Genomic DNA, 18,523 nt, shown 5'->3' on the forward strand with positions numbered 1-18,523 from the left:
GACCCCGGTGCTCTTTCCTGCCAAGGCAGGGGGTTGGACTAGATGATCTACCTAGGTCCCTTCCGACTCTAGCTACTATGAAACTATGGCCACATCTACATGAGACACTGACTGCACAACTGTTACTGCGCAGTCATTTAGTACTTGCATACTCCACACTAATCGGTGTTACTGCACAATAGCATCCCCCCATCACTTCATGGTGACACTGACTGCACAGTAGCTTGTTACTAATACACAGCAGGATCATGTCACAGGTTGTGTCCTGCAACACCACTACTCAGAAGTAACGAGCTACTGCGCAGTAAGCATTTTGTGTAGACATGGCCACTATGAGTAACTCCATATAATTAGTAAATTATATAGTATAAATAATTATATTTACTATAATTGGTAAATTATATTAGTGTTGTTGCTGCTGTAGTTGGAAATCCAGACTATCATAAACAACAACACTAATATAATTTACTAATTACAATATTGCTGACATCACCATGGTTAAAACCAAACATTTTTAAAAGAGCTTTTAGGTGCTTGAAAGAGACCCCAGTCTCAGAGAAGAACCACCAAACTCCAGCTGGAATCGCTTGGCATCATGGGTGCAGCATATGAAAACTGTGAAATCTTGGACAGTGTACAAGACAATGGCTGGGGCAAGTCTGGATTGCGGTAACAAGACTCCCACAAGAAAATCAAACTCTGCTAATGGCTTGCAACCCATTAGGTGTCAAGACAGTGGAGTGCTTGCGCTACCCAATACCAGACTCATGCCATAAGCTAATAACAGTCCTCAACTTTCTACCACACCTGAGAAGTGATGGTTAAAAGTATTGGCAGAGTACTGAAATGCTCATCTCATGTGTATTTCCAAGCTAAGACAGCCAAAGGAAAAGCTGAGTCAGTGAAGGCAAGGTAATTATATATGCATTTCAACTGACACAGCAGCAAAAGAAAACAAAAGACTGAATAAGAATTTCAGGAGAACCTTGTAAAAGGTACAGGAATGGATATATAACAAACGCACTCTGCTCACATTAACAGGCACAATATCTAAGGTGTAATGTATGTCTGGAGTTTGGTAAACAAACATAACCAGAGCAAGCTATTGCAAATTTGCCCCACTGATAAACACATATCCAAAGACAGGTTTGGTGACACCTCTAAAGATCCTGCTAGACCATTCAGACCCAGCACCTGTAAATTGACCTATAATTGCATGGGTTGCAGAAAAAAAAAAGTCTTCACACCTAGACAAATCCAGAATAGGAGCCAGGCAACTAACAGTCGTGTTATGATGATCAACCTTTTCCTCCCTGTTTGGGACTCTAATCAGCCAAACATCAAGGAAAAATGCTTTGAAGCTATACAATTAAATAGTATAAAAACTAAGCAGATTTGCCAGCAAGATGTGTGCAGTCCTGACCAAGAAGCTATCCTGCTACCCAGCCAACAAGTGAAGGATTCATGCTTTGAGGCTGTACAAGAACTACTTCCTGCCTTCATCGGGTAAAGATCTCTGTGTAGCTAAGATAATACTAAGGACTAATAGCTTGTTTTATATTGAAAAATAGTCTTTTTCAGTTATTTAGTTTTGTAGCTTGTTGGTAGTTATTAAAACAAGCCTTTCTGCCATTTATCAACCAAGTGTTGTGTCAATTCATAAAGCACTAGGTTTAAAAACCTGTTTTCTAAGTACAACAATGGGTGTTAAGCCTCACTCCAAATCCTGCTCTAGGCGAGCGCCAAAAATGGGCAGGATCCTGCCAGCACATAGTGAAAAAGCTATTCTTCTTTGTCCAAACAGCTTCCAGTCAAATATAAAACAAGACAGATGGGAAATACCAATGAATAATGAGACAGCTTTGCGCCACACGACAGGTAGGTCTCAGCATATCAGCTGCCTAACCATTCCTAAATTTCCTTTTTTATCCTACAGGGGAAGTGACACTAGTCCAGTAGTTCACAACCTTTTTAGACTCAAAGCACCCCTTGGAAAATGCCAATTCTTAGCTTCCCCTTATTTCTTGACAACAGAAAAATAGTAGAGCAATTCTTCTATTGCAAAGAACTCAAAAGCCCACAGCAGGTCAGAATGGTTTTGACACTGCATTCTTATTGTAAATCTCTGTTGTGAATCACGTGCAAGTGTTGTATGTAGCATATGTTGTGCATAGCGTATGTTGTACGGATGTCGCATGGCACCCTGCAGCACTCTTAACAGAATCTTACAGCACTCCAGGGTGCCATGGCATTCTGGCTGAGAATCACCGATCACAATCAGTCCGCTGATCACAATCACAGAGCGCTGCACAATCACAGTCCAAGGCAATGTATGGATTTATACCAATACAGGCAGGATGGTATTCCCTCTTGTGCACTTCCTCCCCTGGCCTCTTCTGCCCCTAGCTAAACTACTCCTAAAGACCCCGGACACTGGAATTAAGTGCCCAAGTCTTAGCAGTGAATCCAGAATTATTTCTTTGCTCTCGGGCCTTCTGATAATTCTCTATTGTTAGTAATAAGTGATGCTGAGTTTTCAAGTTTTCTGTGGCTCTTAAAGAAGGACACAGTTTTTCTTGGAAAATACAGGGATGAAGTTTCATACTTCATGCTTTGGATGAATTTTCAAGATTGTTAAATTCCTGCCACTTTTCAGCTCTCATTTTCTGCACCTTCAAAAAAGCAAGAAAGTCATAGGAAGGCAACTGTGTGGAGACTTTTATGGTTACAACTTTGGCAGAGGCAGGAACTGGGACTCAGTACATGGCTAATGTGTATGTTGGGGATGAGAAGCTTGGAAAGTGGCTATTTTTTTTCTCTCTGCCATGGTTAGATGGCTGGTTGCCTGTTTATCTAGGTTCAGCACTCCCCTTTCCCCTTGCTGGCTTGGTGTTTGTAACTTGGAAAATTCATCTGTATTTAGGTTTTCTTGTTTGGCCCTGAGATTAGTCTTTTGGCTTTAGGAGTCTTATTTTCCCAGCATGACAGCTCTACCATAGATGCACAGAATGGCCTGCTGCCTCACACACTCCTCTCCTTGAGATCTATATTTGCTGCTTTCTTTCCTTTCTGCCTACCTCAGCTCCCCTTTCTTCTTCTGCAGAACTATGTTAGTCTGAATTGCACAATTATTTTTAATTTTTAGGTTCTTCTTCCCCTTCATCCATCTTTTGCTGCAGTATCCCCCCCTCCCCAAACAGCTAAAGTTTTGCCTCTTAGAAATGACTGTAATCTCCAGTGCACTTTAGACATTACTTCCACACCATTTGGAGTTTTCCGCCCCAGTAGTTTCTGTTGCGTCTCTCATTTCACTTCTTGAGCGCATGTTTTAAAGAGCCAAGATCTTGTATATACCACTGAAGTGGGACAAAACGACAGGACTCCCAGAGGTGGAGAATCTTTACTCTTGATCTTGAGGAATCACGCAGGGGGAAAGAGTTAAAACTTCCAAAGAGGTTTTTAAGTGTCTGTCATAATGTGAGGGTGCATACTAACAATAAAGACATAAAAGTTGACATGCAGACAATATTCAGGGAGCTGGAAAGTCTCAGGTTTAGCAAGCTTGCTGCCCTGAAACTGCTTCTCATACATAAAATAATACTCAGCAAGTGATGGAGAATGACTATTCGATAACCTCTGAACCTTGTGCTCCACATGTTCACTTTCCAGCTCTGTCACTGAAACCCCCCCATTTGCTCTTTTGTCTGTGTGGGACAGTGTACCACGTAATGTTTTAGGAAATGTGCAGACAAAATGGGGGCCCTAAATTGAAGCAGTGGGTTTTTAAAAACACTGCCTCAATGTTGGGCGAAGTAAACCCCTATGTCTTGTACACTCATGTCTTACCTGCCTCTAGCGGCATGGAGAGGAGGGCAAACTGCCAGTGGGTGGAGAGGTCCCTGGGCTGCAGAGGGGAGCTGGTGCTTCCCTCCACAGCAGTGATGTGCCCCCCACCCAGGCAGCACCTGTCTGGAGGCACCTGGATTGGGCAGTCCCAGGGGGCACCGCAGCCAGAGCTGCAGAGGAAAGGACCCGGTCCCTGCACAGCTCAGGCAGGCAGGCTCTGGAGGGAGAGGGCAGAGCAGGGAGAAAATCAGGCTTGCTGCATTTTTTTTTTTCCCTTTCAGTGGAGCCTGCATCCCCAGGGCTACTGCCAGGCTGCCTGCATAGCCACACAGAACCTGGTGCTACTGCCAGGCTGCCTGAGCCACATGAAACCTGGTGCTTCACTCCACGGCTGTAGGGCAGCAAATTAAACCTCCTTGGAAGTGTTTTAGTTTGCTGCACCCCAAAATCATTTAAGGTGCATAATGCCACCGAATATGCTACAGCAGCTGGAATTATTGCGCAATACACCACCAACGTGTGCAAACATCAACACCATTAAAGTGGTGCAAAAGCATTTAACCCGCTTTAAGGTGTCATGCACACATGCCCCGCATTTCATCTACACGCGCCCTTAGTTACCTATTTATACAATTCCAGGTTTGAATCCTGTGCGTGTGCCTGATGTGAGCTACACACAATCCTGTGGGCCAAATTCTGGCTTTTACACCAGGACTGTCCAAACTTCTCCGTAGTTGAGGACCACATGCCCTGCAGGGTACAACAGCAGAGACTGCACCATGAGCCCCCCAGGTTGCACACCACACATGTGCACAGTCCCTTACCCCACTGCACCATGTTAGCAGGTGAATGTATGCTTCCCCTACTTCATTGCATGGCACAGTGCAGCACCCCAACTCACCTGCAACTCCATGCTGTATGGGTGCTCCAGGCTGCCAGCTCACCAGGCACCGGGAACTGTGTCATACTGCCTTGCCCTGCACCCTCTGGCTAGGTGAAGCAACAGGGGAGGGAGGGGGAGCTCTAAGACCCTGGCAACTGCTGCAGCTGAAGCCAGGGGCATCTGCAGTTGGGTGGGAGCCCGGTGGCCACACGTTAACCCCTCAGGAGCCACCATTTAGACAGCCTTGATTTATATCATCACCTTTTATTTATTTTAATATTTTCAAGGACATCAGGAGAGAGGGAAAAGAAGTTGGAGTCCCGTGCTAGAATGTAGTTGCAAATGTAACCTTTCATCTCAGAGAATCTCCACCAATGCAAGGCTAGCATGCTCAAGACAACATGAGAACGTTCCCGTGTTTAACAACCAATTTGCATTTTGCTGGTATGTGAAAACATTTGATGAAAACCTGCTCCAAAGCCAAATATCACAATTTCTGCCAATACATATGGCATTACACCCCAGCCCCCTCCCCCCCATAACTGAAGGCATGTCAACATAAACTCAACTCAATGACTTCTGCATTATTCAGACTCTATTTATATTTTGTGGATTATGTTTGTTCTGTTCACAGTCTCATCTGTATGTTTAATAGGAGCTGAGAGGTTCTGGATAGAATACGGTTAGTATCATGGCCTCTCAATAACCTAAGAAAGGGATCAATGCTTTAATTTTTAAAGGTAGAATTTGGACTTTTTATTTCTGCCAAGATACATTTTAACTTTCAAACAGCCAGGATAATACACAAATCAACCAGTCTCCACAGATCACATAAGATGGGGCTTAGAGGGAAGGGGAGAAGCTGTGACAGTTGTTTCTTCCGGGGGTATTATATTCTACATAGTGATTAGAGCTCAGATGAAACCCTCTCAAAAACATTATCTTATCCAGCTAAAAGATGGCTTTTTAACAGGTGGACACTATGCTTCTACTTAAGATTATTAAAGGAAAGCATGTCTTGTGGCATGTCTCACCACTTCCACTATGTTGGTGTACAAACTTGGGAAGAAATTAAAGGCTGCTAAGAATTCAAATACATTATTATAATTCCATCTAGCTAGGGAGGAGGAAAGCTTTGTGCCACAGAATGCATCAAAATGAGCCCATTGTGACAAGCTCTTCAGTGTCAGAGAGAAAATATGAAGATCTATCCTGTTATTTTGCCAACAAACTAACCTGTCAGAGCTAACAGGGGCTGGAATTAAAACTCAGCAACAACAGCTGCAATTAAAAAATAAGGAAACAGCAACACTATACAGAATCGAATAAAATTAAAAATAGGGAAAGCTTTCAAGGGTGTATCTTCTTCTGACAGTACATGCAAATAAATCAGAGGCCACATTCTGTCATAAGTTCATAGGCAAACTGAATGAATGGCTCTGGCAGCGGCTGTTCAAGATGCTTTGTAACATTCACTTGCTGCACGTTATTGTTACACATCTGTGAAATGGGGACTTGTCACAATGCAGAGTTCCTGTGAGGGCGAATGGAATCCATCACTGTCCCATTTTCCTACATGCACTGCAGACAAACAATGGTGGGATAATTCCACTGGTTTCCAGAACTGGGCAGACTGAAACAGTAGCGCTTGGGGAGAATGCCAAGCAGCGAGGCACAATAGCTTGCACGGGTCACGGAGCCTGAGGCATGATGTTCAAATAAAATACTTTTTAGCAGAACAAGAGCACACTCCAGGGTGTGCAGTTGCTGTGTCGATCATATGCAAGGGCTCTCAATATCCAGCCTCCTGCCTCCCAACATGCCTGAGGTATGCAAATACAGTGTGACACTAACTTGTAGCCATGTTTTGTAGTCTCCACTTCCTTCCAAAAGGACAAGCACAGACTCTTTGTATGGGCTTCACCCCAAATGGAGCAGTCACATTTGCTAAAGGATTTGAAGCTATTAAAATCTGAACAAAAAATCTTTTCTTGATACAGTGTCCACAGCACCTAGTCTAATAGGGAGCTGGGCACAGAGAACTATTGCCTTAAAACTACAGGTGCTGACTGTAAGTAAACTAAGGATAGTGCTTCCTTTAAACATAGTGTTTCACAGATCTTCAAAACCACCCTTTGAGGTGACTGGCCTGGATAACCAGCGAGGTTTTTAGAAACTCAAGGTGCCAAGAGAGTCAGGTATCACAAGATGTGAGGCTTGAACATGAGTTACAAATCAGAGATTAAAGCCCTGAACTGACAAACATATGCCCCTATATAATCCACATAGTTTTGTATAATGACAAATTACACTGGACATATATGAAACTCTTCTGTGGTAGCTTAACAAAGTAGTGGCTATTATTGTGCCTTGCCATTAGGTAGCAGGGAAGGAGGTATTAGTTTGTTTGCCTCTAACAAACAGCTATTTCAGTTTGGGTTTCATCTATCTGCATTCATCCTGATGCAGCTCACACCATTAGAGTTTCATCCCTGATTCTTTCATCATCATTGTCCACTGGAATGGGCAAAATTACCCTGATTTAAAGGTTTGCATTATCCATCCACTACTTTTTATCAAACAGGTATAAACATTTCACTTGTCCAGGGCCTACATCTACCAAACTATCAGGGAACTTTTAAAACCTAAATCTAGAAACTAGAGGGAAATGGGATTTAAGCCAGCAATGCTCAGTCAGGCTGCCGTGGCATGCTGGGGTGCCACAAGTTACTCTGAAGGGTGCTGCAAGGCATTAGGAGATAACCAGTAAGTACAGGCTCAGGCTCGTCTCAGCCTGGCTGATCCTCCACTGTCCAGCCCTTTGTAAGGAAATAAACTCTTTAAATTCATTTTTGAACTTGAATGTTAGACTAACCACCTGTCTCAGCCCACAAGGTGTACTGTCCCAATCAAAGTTGTGATCTATGTTATCATATGGGGGAAAATATCAGTCTCTATGGGTGTCAGTGTGGCTCTTCTCACCAGCACTGAATTTATTATCCCAAACATAAAATGCCACTGAAAGAGAGAAAGAGAGAGAGAGAGAGAGAGAGATTTATCTAGTCATTGAAAAAAAAAAAAAAAAAAGACCCTTCCTTACCATGGGCTTTTGCAGCCCCAGGTGACTGAACAATGCTTATTATTGTTAAATGTGCTTGAGTTGAGTGAATCCTTCAACATTTTTTTTCCAGAATGTTCATTCAAATTTTGTAATTCCTTCTCTTAAGTTGTTCTCACACAGTACTTTAGCATTCACATTCGTGCAAGTGGGTGTTTTGTTGGGAAGAACATTTACAGAAGACACATTACAAAATTATGTTCATGAGTAATTGAATAAACTGAAGTTCATATTCTTATAAAGGAGAATTTGTGCTGGAAATGCCCATCCAACTTAGTTTTAGAACAAATCCCAAGCAAATAATACCAGTCGATTAGCACATATTCACAGAACAGCTTGCAATCATCACTCCAAAAAATTAAAAGATGTATTTTTTTGCTTGCTAAGTATTCCAAGGAATCTTGATCAGCTTTCAGATATTCTGCGAATTAGGGAGGGAAGACAGATTTGGCAGATAAATTATTCATTGTGAATTATTCGTGCAGTCTTAAAAGTACACAGAAACAAAGGTGGATAGTTAAGAAAAAGTAAGCGGGGGGGGAATGAAGAGAGAAAGAAAAGCAGCCAGCGCTACAGAGAGCCCTCCAATGTAGCAAGAATATCTTTCCTATCAGAGCTGTTATCATCTCCTTCAATTTAAAGGTTCTTTATTTAAGGAAAAAAAAAAAAAAAAGGTGGCCAGGAGTGTGCAAGAGAATTGCTAATGTGGCTGAACTGGGATTTCAGCCTCATTTTAACTGCTTCATATTCACAGCATCAGGCCATGTAGCCACTGCAATAGAATTATATGGGCCCCCAAAGACTCCGGGGCAGGATTGGCAGGGAAACCGATGTAATTACAAACATTATTACCATTAAAACAAAATAATAATTTTAATTACATCTGAGGCTTTGTTCCCCCCCGCCCCCATCATCCCTGAGTCCTGCCTGGTTCTACATAAGGCAATGTGATGGGAACTCCCATCTGCAGCCCCTAACCTGGGGAGCAGCCCACCTTTTAGCCAAATTAAAATATAACATCACTTCAGCTGGGCCAACATATTAAGAAAGAGACTGGTGACCATGGGCTTGTGATGTCTCATTTCCTGAGATTTTTACCTTACCAGAAGTGATTGTTATAGATGGTGAGCGACTGCATACCCAGCACACTCCCAGTTCAAATAAACAGGTAAATCAAAGGTGATTTCAGAGGACCCAATACCAACAAGATGGACTGCAATTACCTACCCACAGTTTGGCTTTGTAGAAATTTCCTTTGTCTGCATTTCTATTTTTAACAGCATCAGGGATGTACCTTTTCTTTCTGCCCTGCCTCCTACTGGGGCTTACTTTTATTTATTTTCTTTGAATGAGCTGATACTTGAAGTTTGCAAAGAAGTCTGTGGAGTAAAGACTTAACAGAAGGCTAGCAGGTGAATGAGGGGAAGCCTGGCTGCTTACTGGAGGGATGTATACTATGCAGGTTCAGAACAATCATGCACTCCACCTCCTTCTCATGTGTCATGCTTTTAAATACTTTAAACTAGGGTTCAGCCATGTTTCAGAAATGATGGGGATAATGGGCAAGCTCCAGGCACCAGATGCTTCCAGCCCAGACTGTGCTGCTGCCACCATCACTACTCCTCTACCCCCACCTCAAGAGTACCACCGTGTCTGCTTTTCCAAGGCCCCCTACCACAGAAACACTATTGAACACTCCCCAGCTCTGCAGGGTGGATAAAATGACTCTGTGGGATGTAGGCTGTCAACCCCTGATCTAACCCACTTTAGACAACAATTGCTGGGCTACAAAGGCAAAGGAAGCTTTTTTTTTTTAATCGTGTCCCCTTATCTGATGCTTGAAGGAGCTTTCTCAGTAAACATATTTCATTCTAAAAGGAGGAGGGGGTCAAAAAAATAGCACAAATAATGCCCATTGGAAGTACCAATGAATACTTAAGAGAGTCTTTAACCCAGAGGCACTGGCATCTCATGGACTCAATCCAGAAGTGGAGAAGCTTGGAGATGATTTATTGGTCTCTGCCCTGCTATCTTGCAGATCAATAGGTGGATGGTTATAGATGCAGTAGAAGACTCTTCAATATAGAGCCTTAGTATAAATTAATATGTCTTGTCAAGTTAAAAGTATTTTTTTGGTATAAGTGTCATCTCATGAGTAGCTGAGGCACTAAATGGCAGTCTGGTACCTAAAGCGTGACCGAGTAGATAGTTTTATGCCAGACAATGTAACCCAATAATACATATTACTGTATAAATCATTCAGTGTGGTAAATGTAATAGAAGGAAGAAGATGGGGACACTGCTGCTACAGAAGACAAATACCTGTAGGAAATCACCCAACGGAGTGCTCAAATCAAGAGGGAAATGATCAATTGATATTGCTGTCAACCAATCAGAAACCCCAAATCCCCAGGGATTACAAGAAATCGTGACATACTTATAAGAGTCAGGAGCTAAAGGCATTTGTACACATGCATGCACCACAGTGCCAGACACTTTTAAAAGTGCCTGGCACTACAGAGTATACATTTGTATAAATGGCGAAATGCGTGTCAGTGCTGAGAAAATGGTGGCAGTGCACTTTTTAACTAAAACACCTTCAATGTATTTTAATTCAAAAGCGTGCTGCCACCTTTTTCTCAGAGTTGCCTACTCTCCTGTCTCACATTGTCTAATATTCAGATTTTCTGCAGAACCAATTAGGAAATCTGTATATTAGACAATGCCTTCTGCTAAAGGATACTGGGCCCATTGAGATTTAACAACTCTTACTTGGAGTCTGCAAAATCCAAGACTTCATCTTGTCAATCCGGAATATCTATAAAGCCAATAACAAAATTAAATGTGCAGTGACACACTTTTTATAAAGCTGAGGGTGAGTACAAGCTTTAAATTTAGATTGCCCTAACCAAGCTTAGATCAATCTTAGGCCTGTGTGTCCAAGCATTTGCAGGTTTAGTTCACCTTAAAAATGTCATGCCTGATCTAAAGTTAATTGCCATCAAATAAGAACCAACTTTAGACTGGCACAGGTTAACCTGACCTTCAATGGGTTAACCTAGCCAAGCAATGCTTGCACGCATTCCCAGCACAGCCCTGGGTGAGTGGGAAAGCTCAGCTACTTTTCACAGCCCAGGGTTGTCCTGTTTTTATCCCCTCACCAATCCTGATCAGATAGGGTGCTTGTACACATGATGGGGGGTTTAGTTCCCCTAAATTGAAAATGGTGGGTTTTTAATTATAACAATTAAAAACCCACCATTTTCAATTTAGGGACTTCTGTCACTGTTACAGAACAGTGATGGCCTGCTGGCAGCTCAACCCCTGGCTGTGGGCAGGCTCCACAAGAAAAAAAAGGAAAGGAAAGAGGTGAGGGGCCCGATCTTTTTTTTTATTGGTGCCTTCCCGCCTCTCCCAAGGCCAGAGGGTGAGCTGCCAGCGGGTCCTGCACTGATGGCACCCCCTGGACAACACCCACCCACTAGCATACTGTCTGGGCTACCCCAGGGGGCACCACCACTGCGGAGGGAAGGACCATGCTCCCCACAGCTCAGGGGTTGTGTGGGCAGGCTCCCGCCAAAAAAAAGGAAGAAAGAAATTCTCTTTTTTTTTTAATCCCCTCATGGAGCCTGCCTGCATCTCCTGTGGCTGGAGGGTTGAGCTGCTGGTGGGCTAAACGGCCCCTAAGCTGCGGGGGGCCCTGGTCCTTCCCTCTGCAAGGGGTCACCTGGGCAGGCTGCTAGTGGGTGGGTGCCACCCAGGGGCACTGTCACTGAAGAGAGGATGTCCGGGGACCCTCCACAGCTCAAGGCCCATCAGCAGCTTGCCCTCCCAGCCACAAGAGAGGCGGGCAGGCTCCACAGGGGAGTGGGGGGAAAAAAGATCAGACCCCTCACCACTTTTTTTTTTTTGGCAGGGCACAACCACACAAGCTCCTGCTGGGCCATGCAGCCCCTGAGCTGTATGGGGAACCGGTCCTTCCCTCCATGGTGGTGGCACCTACCAGGGCTGCCCAGGTGGGGTGCTGGCTATGTGGGTGCTGCCCCAGCTCACAGGCAGCACCCAGCCCAATCCAGCAGTGCATGGGGCCCTGGAAGCCCGGGTGTGCTCGGGGAAGCTAAGGCTTGGCGGGCTTCCAGCGCCCAGTGCGTTGTCCCTGCCACCTTCCTGCTGCCTGGGACCACCCAGGAACAGGCTGGCTTGCCCCTGGGGCACTGCAGGAAGGCAGTAGGAGGGCAGCTGGGTATGCTGGCAGTCCGAGAAGGCTGCGAGGATGGTGTACGTGGTGCTGAAAGCCTGCCAAGCCCAAGTTACCCTGAACACACCTGGGCTTCCAGGGCCCCATGCACCATCCCTACCATCTTCTCCAGCTGTATCACTGCAATTTTTTATGTAGCAGGCTAAGATACATTGGATATGTTTTTACTTTGCTATGTAAAGTCATTTAAATCGAAATACACTGCCGTGCATTTACAGTGTGATGAAACTGAATTGTGTCACAGTTTATACCTGCAGCGGCACATTACAATTAAACCAGAAGAAAAGGGCAATTAAACTACTAAAAAAAGCCAATTTCTTCACATGTACAAGTGCCCGCTATTTCCCTTTCCACCCTCCGACTATCTCTTTCCCCAGACCCACCAAACATGACCTCCTCCCCACCCAAACTTACTTGCCTCTGACTCCCTCCCTGCCTTTCCTCCTGACAAGTGCTGAATGCTTGCACCCAGAGATCCCAGTTCAAACTGAGGTGGCATAAACTAAGCAGCCTAAAACTAGGCCAGGTCCCATGACCACTTGTACTCACCCCAAGGGACCTTGAGTGTGATACTTAATGCACTGAACAGGGAGCTACCTGTCCTGGATCAATATGCATTAATAGACTGGACAAGGGTGCAATGCAGTCCCTAGGAAGAATATATTGTGCCTACCCTGACAGTACAAAGCATTCCATTCTGACTTCATTAACTTGTTTTACACAGTATGGTTGCATCATGTCAGTCTAGCAGACCTGTCTTGTTTTCCTACAGATTAAGGAAAATGAAGTGATAGATAGCTAGATTAGGTAAAACAGAGAAGAACTGCCAGAGCAAGGCATATCTAATATTACCTGCCAGAAACTGGACAATCCAATATCAGACAAGTTCTCAAACATTAAACTATGTTTCTGGAATTTATCAATACTCAGATCCTAACCCTATACAACAGGTAGAGAACAAAGAGGAAGATCTGGGGATTATACCCTTTTGGATTTAAAAAACAAACAAAAAACACCATACTAGGGCAGGGGTTTTCAACCTTTTTGAATCATTGTACCCCCCAGTGGCCAGACACGGAACAGCGTACTCCTGGCCACCAAGTAGGAGTGTGAGAGTGTGTGTGTGTGTGGGGGGGCGGCGGCATGCACAGCTGGACACGGAGCAGCAGTAGCCATCATGTGCTAGCTTCCCCTACCCTCTGCATCTGGCCAGGCAGGCGGCATCTGTGCGGCAGTGCAGAATACTGCGTGGTGGTGATCCGTCCCCACCTGCCCACGCATACCCCCCAGGGCCTTCTCAAGGACCCCCAGGGGGTATGTGTACCCCTGGTTGACAGTCTCTGTACTAAGAAATGTAGAAATGCAGTGATAGGACAGAAGAAGAGAATGGGGGGGGGAGGAAGAATTTGTGTAGCAGACAGGGCATGGGAGTGAACAAACCCTGAAGGTCAGTGTGGCAGGCACACGGGTGCCTAACTAATGTACTACAGCAGCACTGCGGGGCATAGACACAGGCAAACATGTTTTAGAAAACTGGAAAGCCATAAAAGGCTATTATAGCAAATCAAGCAGCAGTCAGCATGACAGCCATTAGCCTGAAATGAATACACAGGAACTTAATGAGCTCTGTTAAGGCTAGCTTGGTGAATTAAAGTTGCCAATTCTAGCAGGATTCCCCTTTTCTTTACAGACTTGAAAGCATCCATGCTGCCTCGTTAGATTTCGACAAGTGAACTGCAGGTCCTTTTGCCCGTATACAACAGATAATTACATGAAAATAGTAAAATGAAGGGTGGGAGTCCTCCTCCCACAACATGCACACACCTGCTCTGCTATTCCAGGCAGGTGACCGTCATGTAATTAAGATGCAACAGACATGGCAGACGAGTATGCCACAGGTGTTGTACTGAAGCACCAACTGCAGATCTCCAGTCTGAGATTCAGAGCTACATGTGGCAAGACTGAACCCAAGGCTCAATGGTCCATTTTCTTCTCCAGTAAAACCACTCACACACACCCTCTCCCACTAACAGGCAAGCTGCAAAATGCATTCCACATCCAAATAGTTCACATTCACAACTCCAACAGATTTTGAGAGATGGTATTATGCAATAGTATTTTTAAAGGTCAGTTTATTTCATATTACACTTATTTATGCACAGTATTTTTTTTTAACTTCCCTACTGCCACACAATGATAAAAGGTTTAAATAATTCTTTCCCTGCTGCTCCAGCTGGGACACTTGCTATAAATATATTCACATATCTCAAAGTAAAAAACAGAAAAACATCATTATTTCCAGGTTTTACAAATAGCTGGTATATACAAAACTGTCTTTCTAGTACTGCTGAACTGTTCTCCCTCCTCAAGCTCCCCTTCTATTTGTTTCACTATGTCTGTTTGTCTGACCTTAAAACTGGAGTGCAAGCTCTTTTTGCCAAAGATGTCTCTTTCTTCTAGCACTGTCAACTGTTCATCAAAAGCAGCATCAAAGGGAAGAGTCTACTGAAACCTATCACTGCTGCATACCATCACAACAATACTTGTCCCTCATCCTTGGAAATACTATCATTAAGGCTGTAATTCTGGCATAGTAATTTTTAGCAAATTTAATTGCAGAGATACAAAATAATTTGTGTTATCCTCTGATCACCCAACACAGTCTTCTATTTGATTGAGCAGCAGGAAATATTACTATGATAAACAGGAATCATGGTTTTCTTCAATAAAAAAAAAAAATCACAAATTCTCTGATTAAAACCCCCAAATCTGTGATTAGAATGAAAGGCCACTATATGTAGAGGTATCAGTTAAACACAATGTTTTACTGATATATTTACAGTTTTAAAGCAATTTGGAAGCCTGACAGTGCCTCAATCACTGTAATAAATTTAAATACCTATATATGTTGGCATTTGATTTTGGGTTTTTCATCAGGAAGAGCTCCTGCTGAGACCACTCTTTACACCACAGGGAATTATACACAGAAAAATTCAGAATTATATGCAGAAAAATTCAAAATTATGTAAATTAATTACTTTTTTTTTGTTTTTACAAATTAAACTAAATATAACACTATTCAAACTTTAGAAATATATGCAGGTACTTGGTATAACTGGGGGGGTGGCGGGGGGGATTGTGAAAGGGTGTGGGAGGACGTAGGTATGGGAGTATGTGGGGTTTGAGGGCAGATGTGGGGTTTGAGGGCAGATGTGGGGTTTGAGGGGGTGTGTAGAGTTTGTGGGTGGGTGTGGGGTTTGCAGTGCACAGCCCCCACCACCAGCAGTTCAGCAGCAGCAGGCACTTGGGGATATCATGGCTGTGGCAGAAAGAGCCTCTGGCAGCAAGCACCTCTGGCTGAGTCCCAGGGCTGCATGTGCTGGCACACAGCCGACCCAGGCCTCTGGCACACAGCTTTGCACTCAAGCTGGCTCCATGCCAGCATGTGGGGCTTGTGGCACTGTAGGTGGGAACCATGCACTATTGGGCCGGGGCAGGCTTCATGCCTTCATGGGTGGCTTCCTGCTGGAGTGCTGGAAGCCCCACATGGAAGCATGGAGCCTGCTGGCCCAGTCCAATGCTGCATGGACTGGGAGCTACACACTACTGGCCTGGGTGGGCTCCATGCCTCCACATGGGGCTTCTAACACTCCAATAGAAGCCACACAGGGAGGAACAGAGACCAACCATCCTGAGGCCCAGGCTGGCCCTCCATGTGGTGCTTCCAACAGACATCTCCCTACTCCCTCAGTGCCCCCTGCCCCCATATACCTTCGCCCTGCCACTCACCCACCCTGCTGGCTCTTCTCACAGCCTCCAACCTCCACCAGCCCTGGCAGTCACCCGCACCCACCCCACAGGATCCCTCCCAGTCCTGCCAGTGCCCCCATCCCCAACCCACAGACCCACTGGAGTGGGCCCCCAGCTGACTCCCAGCCCCTTGCAATCCCATTTACCTACCAGAAGAAAGGCAATCCTGAGCCAAGCCCTGGTTGACAGTTTCAGGCATCCTCCTGCTTCCTCATCTCTCTCACCCTCGGGAGAGGACTTAGGGATTGCCACCCTTTTTGCAAGAAGCTCTTATAGGCTGGAGCTCTGCCATCCTGCAAACAGCTTTTTGCAAAAGTGGCATATCCATGGGTATCTCAGTTAAAATGAAAAAAAAAATTGCTTTGTCCTCTGTAAAAAAGGAAAATCCACTCTTTTTAAAATCTTTTTCCGCGGAAAACAGAAAACCCAAATCCCTGGTGATAAAGTTCATGGTTTCTGTAATTTCTGGGGCTGACATGAAGAAAAACTCTAGAGTCTACCTTCAACTCAGTGGCAGGCTGACACTTGGACATAACATGGCCAGTACAAAGCTCTTAATGGGCACTTTAACATGCACACCAGAGTCTGATTTGCTAAGGTGTGAAGAATCTATTCTTCCAAGTAAAGTCAATGGCAGCTGTAGATACCCAGCACCAGTTGACTGCAGCAGACATAGCCAAACATTTTTCTCTCTCACTTGTTCCATTCTAGCCAACAGAACAGGCAGGCAGCTCCTGCACCCCAAATTCCTACCTGAAGTGGGAGTAGCTAAAAGGCATCAGGAAACAACAGGATGTTGTGGTCAGGAGAAAGGCAAACACTTGCCAACTCAGAGCAACAAGGATACTTTCTCCTCCTTTCTCAGTGCCTGAGTGCACAAAAAGAAAACACCATGGAAATGTTATCTCCCTGGTAGAGCAGAAGTGCCTTCAAGATATTGGCTGAGCAATAAGTATGTAGCTCATTACCCCTTATCCATGCCCTTTGTTAAAAATTGTGGACAGAAGCTGAAAATTGGCATATGAAGATCCTTAATTGGATCAGGCCAGCTTCCAAAAGAGCACAACCTCTGTCAGTCAAGATGCAAAGCTGGTGCATTATGGGGAGCCCCAATGCTCCGTACAGCTAAAAGAGCGAGGTAGATCAAAGGACTCCTAGCAAACTCCTCACTGCAGATCTAGTGATGCACACTAAATAGAGGGCAGATCAACAGCAAGATTTTTTTAAAATCAAGCACTCCTGCCACAAACTCTTTTCTCAACCAACAAAAATCCTTCCCTCAAAAGCCTTAATATTCAAATCCATGACTGGGCCTTTGTTTCCCCATCTCTCAAAGGTCAATACCGGCAGGTTAAATGCAAGATATGTGGAAGGCTGGAGATTTATGGTCTTCGTTCTGATGGGGCAAGCCACAAGTGAGAGGAGAATGAGTGCAACTGCTTCAGCTATACTAACACAGGGGCTTAAACCCACCAGGAATGACACTGGATTAGAAATCCAGTTCCCATTTCTCTCTTCATTATGAGAAGGGAGCCCTTTCCATCAGACACCATAAATAAGAATATATAACAGATAAATCTAAAGTAAAGTAGGGAAAATATTATTTTCTGGACCTACCTATATTCAAGGGGGAAGTGCATTACTTTTGTAAATGGGAAAACCACTTGAAAAGAGGAGGAGAGGAACAGAAGATGAAGTTTTCTATGTTCAAGGAAGGACATGAATTCAACTAAAATCAATCCCTATTTGCCTATATCACAGAGTGGCCTTGTGGAGACAAAACAGGCATGTCTAACATAGGCAGCCATTTCATTTCACAAACCAGCTATAAAATCCTCTTTCAGGCATATCACTGTACAGAGCATCAGCAGAAAGAGAGAACCAGTCACTCCCAAGGAGATGCAGGAAGTAGATGATACAACTATTGTTGAGTTGTTTTTTTAAAGTTTGCATTCTGAAAAAATAAGAAATGCCTTTGACCCAGCATCATTGACACAGTGATCTCAGACAACTTGCTTTAGACAGAATCAGACAGAGTTAAAGGGACTAAAACTGGAGGCTGACTAACTAAAAAAGTGTCACCCCAGTGGGAGAGAGGGATGGAAAAAGACTGAAGTCCTGGCACAGCTGGCTGCCAGCAATTAGCATATTAACATGCCATTTGTAATGCAATATCTTGTACGTCTCAATTACCAAAGACAGTTTGATTTCACACATAAGGGCAGATATTCTCCTGTTCTCATCCATACTCAGATGCGTGTTCCAGGAACAAGCCTGCCCTAGTACTGCCCAAGACAGAGGGATCCTCCAGACTTGGAAAAGAGGGTACAGCCCAGCATCCACCAGGGAAGAGGTAAACTTAGTGCACACCTGTATTTCAATCTATTTGTCTAAAATTTCCCAAAAGTACCAGGGATAGCCACTTCCTCCAACACATGCTGCCAGGCTATACCTAGTCATCCTGAAGCTTGTCCTAAGTCTCCACCAGATGATTAGCTCCTTGTACTATGCTACAATACTGAGCTCACACAGTCATCTCCCTTCATGACAAAACCAGAGGTTACCTTTTCGTGGCAGCCAGGATGGCCAAACTAACCTGAAAGAAACA

The 18,523-nt window shown here is 44.4% G+C and overlaps 1 protein-coding gene across 1 annotated transcript in view; it reads right to left on the reverse strand.

The window, feature by feature from the left end:
* The window catches only part of CDH23 (cadherin related 23), a 556,494-nt gene that overhangs the window by 403,791 nt on the left and 134,180 nt on the right, over positions 1–18,523 (reverse strand). The gene's annotated exons all lie outside the window — the stretch shown is intronic.

This window comes from Crocodylus porosus, unplaced genomic scaffold (genome assembly GCF_001723895.1).
Source record: "Crocodylus porosus isolate Cpor-Errol unplaced genomic scaffold, CroPor_comp1, whole genome shotgun sequence".
Lineage (NCBI taxonomy): Eukaryota > Metazoa > Chordata > Crocodylia > Crocodylidae > Crocodylus > Crocodylus porosus.